The 4531-nt window shown below is 35.4% G+C and overlaps 1 long non-coding RNA gene across 1 annotated transcript; it reads right to left on the bottom strand.

Moving 5' to 3' along the window:
• Positions 1 to 1701: 1701 nt before the first annotated feature.
• Positions 1702 to 3945, bottom strand: LOC107792686 (uncharacterized). The gene is made up of 3 exons (XR_001649594.2): positions 3783 to 3945; positions 3087 to 3195; positions 1702 to 2755 (listed from the first exon to the last, which is right to left on the bottom strand). It is a non-coding gene; the product is annotated as an uncharacterized LOC107792686 (long non-coding RNA).
• Positions 3946 to 4531: the final 586 nt, after the last annotated feature.

The following is a 4531-nucleotide window of genomic DNA, read 5'->3' as shown; positions in this document are numbered from 1 at the left end:
AGACAGACGGATTGTAAGAGCGCACTATTCAGATATTGGAGGACATGCTACGCACTTATGTCATTGATTTTGAGGGTCCTTGGGATCAGTTTCTGCCACTCGCGGAGTTTGCCTACAACAATAGCTACCAGTCGAGCATTCAGATGGCTCCGTATGAGGCTTTGTATGGGAGACGGCGTAGATCTACGGTGGGCTGGTTTGAGCCTGGTGAGGCTAGGCTATTGGGTACTGACTTATTTCACGATGCTTTGGACAAGGTCAAATTGATTCAGGATCGGCTTTGCACGGCGCAGCCTAGACAGAAGAGTTATGCCGATAGGAAGGTCTGTGATGTTGCTTACATGGTTGGGGAGAAGCTTCTGCTCAAGGTTTCACCCATGAAGGGTGTTATGAGGTTCGGGAAGAAGGGCAAGTTGAGCCCTCAGTATATTGGGCCGTTTGAGGTATTTCAGAGAATTGGGGAGGTGGCTTATAAGCTGGCCTTGCCACCTAGTTTGTCGAGTGTGCATCCAGTATTTCATGTTTCTATGCTCCGGATGTATGTCAATGCTCCGTCTGATGTTTTGGATTTCAACACGGTCTAGTTAGATGGTGATTTGACTTATGATATGGAGCCGGTGACCTTTTTGGATCGACAGGTTTGAAAGTTATGGTCAAAGGACATAACTTTAGTGAAGGTTCAGTGTAGAGGTCAGCCAGTTGAGGAGGCTACTTGGGAGACTGGGCGGGAAATGCGAAGCAGATATCCATACCTATTTCAGACTTCAAGTATGTTTCTAGACCCGTTCGAGGGCGAACGTTTGTTTAAGAGGGGTAACGACCCGGCCGGTCATTTTGAGAGTTATAGCCTCATTTACTGCTCATTTTGTACTATATAGCTGTTATATGACTTGTCGGGGTAGTCAGTTCGGGTCCGATGGGGTTTTTGGAAGGAAGTAAGATACTTAGTCTCACGGTTGAAAGCTTAAGTTGAAATGGTTGACTGGATGTTGATGTCACGACCTAATTTTCCCTCCGTAAGATGTCATGACGGCACCTAGTCTCTACGACTAGGTAAGCCTAACAAAAGGCGGAAAAAATGGAAATAAAAGTAAAATTAATAATAAACTGCAATAAAATAATAAGTAGTTGATAAAATGTCGCTCGGCATGTACAAAACCCAACACTCGGGTATACACAGTAAATTTCCAAAATCCGGTAGTCATAAGTCACAAGCTACAGAAGAAAGACTAGTATCTTAATACACACTACAATAAAATGAGGATACGACGACATTATATAAATGTCATATTAGTTCACTTAAATGTCGTTAATTCATTTACCGACATTTAATTTACATTTGTACTAAATGTCGTAAATTTTGGGGTCGGAAATTTTCTGACATTTATGTTAATGTTGGTAAGAGATTTGCGACATTTATAAAATTGTCACTTGAAATTTATGACATTTAGCCTAATGTTGGTAAAAGATTTACGACATGTATTTATAGCCTTAATAAAATGTCACAATCATATTTTTGACATTTATATTAAAATGTCAATAAAAGATTCACGGCATTTATTTATAACTTTTGGGAAATGTCATATCAAAAATTTCAACATTTAGGTTAATGTTAATACTTTCATAGTGACATAAATATTTATATCGAGTCTGTAATTTCATAAATATGAAACACCATATCAATGTAACAAGTCCAAAATATATTTTTAAAAAATAACTTTTATTATTGTATCAAAAGAACAAAGTGATGATCGAATAAGCGTACTCCTTACAATTTCGATGACATCAAATAAAATCATCTCTCCATTACTAACCAAATCAGAAAAGACAAATCTAAAAACTAATTAAATCATAAAAGACAGAGAATCCAGCATACACCTATGTTAAGATCACTCCTAATTGGAGCTAATTCCCTTAACTTCCAGAATAAATTATGCAATAAAGTTTTATGGATCCATCTTTTCAAAAGTCAAGCATTCACTTGCTAGTAATTGATCTCACATCTACCAGCAATGATGTACGAGAAGTCCACATAAAAAAATTATAACTATATAATAAAGTACAAGAAGAGTGTATTTATTTTTTTCAAAATTTACCCTCTTCTTTTTCTTTGTGCTAGTTACAACGTTTGCGGTTCTTGATTATGTTAACCTGACAAAATATATTAGACTATTCTAAACTTAGATTTGGTTATCAAGCTACATTAGAAAAACAACAAGCACTAGAATTCAGAGACTAGACTTCCCAGAAAAAGCAGAATTTACAAGTTGATCCTAAAGAAATAAATTCTTTCAGTAAATTAAGAATGCTAACAATTGTTCCTAAGTAGAATAAATTGCTACTTAACAATATCAACCCCAGTTCTTTCTCAAACATTTAAAAGGGATAACAACATAAAGAAAAAACAGAACTTGAATCTAGTAACTAGTTATACATCACCACTCTTGCACTCTAAGGAAAGGCCTCCCTTGTATATACAAATTGAGTTCAGAGTAGAGAGTTAATACGGGGAAAATGATACGAATTATTGAGCAGAAATAAAGATAACACAAAAGTACTTAACCAAAAGAACATCACACAAAGAAAAATCCACATATATGACTAGAGAGACTTGAAACAACCAATGATGCTTAACCAAACTTGTCGTCCAATGCTCGGAAATCACATACAAAGAATAAGGAAAGAAGAAATACCTTGTAGGTGCTGTTTTATGGAGAAGAATACTATCTTTTTCCACAGCTTTATGTCTCTTTCTCTGTCAGGGAAGAGAGTTAAATAACAATCGCTATCAAATTTCGAAAGTAATTTAGGACAGTTTTCTTAGCTAGAAATTCATATTTATGCTCAATATATTCATTAAATTAGCTCATGACCATTTTAGCAAGAGTATATTAAGAATATGATATGCTAGAGCACACATTTTGCCTATTAGACAATGAATGTTACTTCAACTGAATGTTCAAATGAACAATTCACCAGCTCTTTCCATCTCATGCTAGATAAGAATAATGGCCTATAATACACAAATCAAAGTACAAACTTAAAAATAAGATATAAATAAAATTTGAAAGAATTATGAATCCAACCTGACTAGAAGGCCAAATGTGTCGTGCTACGCAAAAGTGGCTAAGAATAATCTTCTTAACTGAACCAAAAATTGGAACTACTTGAAATCCCAATGAAACATTGGACTACCTGAAATCGCAATGAAACAGAGTTTAATAGCCAAAACCCATAGATCATTCACATGAATCTACTATCTCATTCCAAAACAGGTCGAAAAGCTATCCTCTAAATAGAACTCGAACTCGAGCATCTAATTTAAATTTAAAAATACAGTGCTAAAATTACTCTTCTCAGTGTCCAACATGTCCTATTAGCGAAGTGTTGTACTGCACTTAGCATATACAAAGTCCTAAAATTGTCCTGCGTCATGGAATCAGTTCACAAGCATAAAGGTGGAAAATATATCGATTACAACTTTTCATGAAAACCCTAATGCTCCACCTAAAACTCAAAACTGAAGTAATATTAATTGGCAAAATTTTCAAAAAAAAAAACATAAAAAATAGCAAACAAAACGTCAATTAGCGATGACGATACTCAAAAAAGCTTGTTCTCGAATCTTATTAAATAAAGATAAAAATTTACAAGGGTGGAAATCCTTCATAGAAACATAGATCTCTAATTCAAGTAGAAAACCCAGAATTCAAAAAATATAGGCAGTATATATATATATATATATATATATATATATATATATATATATATAGTTGGGCTACCTGGAATGGTTGTCGGTTATGGTGAGAGAGAAATAAGTTGGGCAGAGGCGACGTCAACTCCTAAACTTCGACAAATGAGGGCTTTTTGCTTTATTCATTTATGTCTAAAATTTTCACTTATGGGAGGGAATGGGTGATTGTTGTGGGAAAAATGGGAGGGAAAGATAAAATACTAAAATTTCGTTAAATTTCCGAAAATAATGTAGAGAAATTTCTAACATTTGTTGTAAATGTTGCTAATTACCGACAAATAATATGACATTGGGAATAAATGTCACTATAATTGTGACATTTTGTATTAAATGTCCGTGATTTTGCAACTCTTTCTTATAAATGTCATGAAATTCCCTTTTTCCACCCGGTCGATGATACTCATACTTCACCTGCTGACAATTTAGGTACTGAGCTACATACTCTACTATGTCTCTTCATCTGCCTCCACCAATAGTGTTGTCTCAAGTCCTGATACATTTTTACAGCACCCGAATGAATGGAGTACCGCGAACTGTGAGCCTCCTGGGGAATAAACTCATGCAAGCCATCTACATTTGGTACACATAGCCTGCCCTGCATCCGTAATACACCGTCATCTCCAATAATGACTTCCTTGGCATCACCGTGCTGAACTGTGTCCTTCAGGACAAGCAGATAAGGATCATTATACTGACGCTCTCTGATACAATCATAAAGAGAAGACTAAGAAACCACACAAGCCAAAACTCGGCTCGGCTCGGAAATATTCAACCTAA

Source organism: Nicotiana tabacum, chromosome 2 (assembly GCF_000715075.1).
Source record: "Nicotiana tabacum cultivar K326 chromosome 2, ASM71507v2, whole genome shotgun sequence".
Taxonomy (NCBI): domain Eukaryota; kingdom Viridiplantae; phylum Streptophyta; class Magnoliopsida; order Solanales; family Solanaceae; genus Nicotiana; species Nicotiana tabacum.
This window is presented reverse-complemented; position numbering and strand designations above follow the sequence as displayed.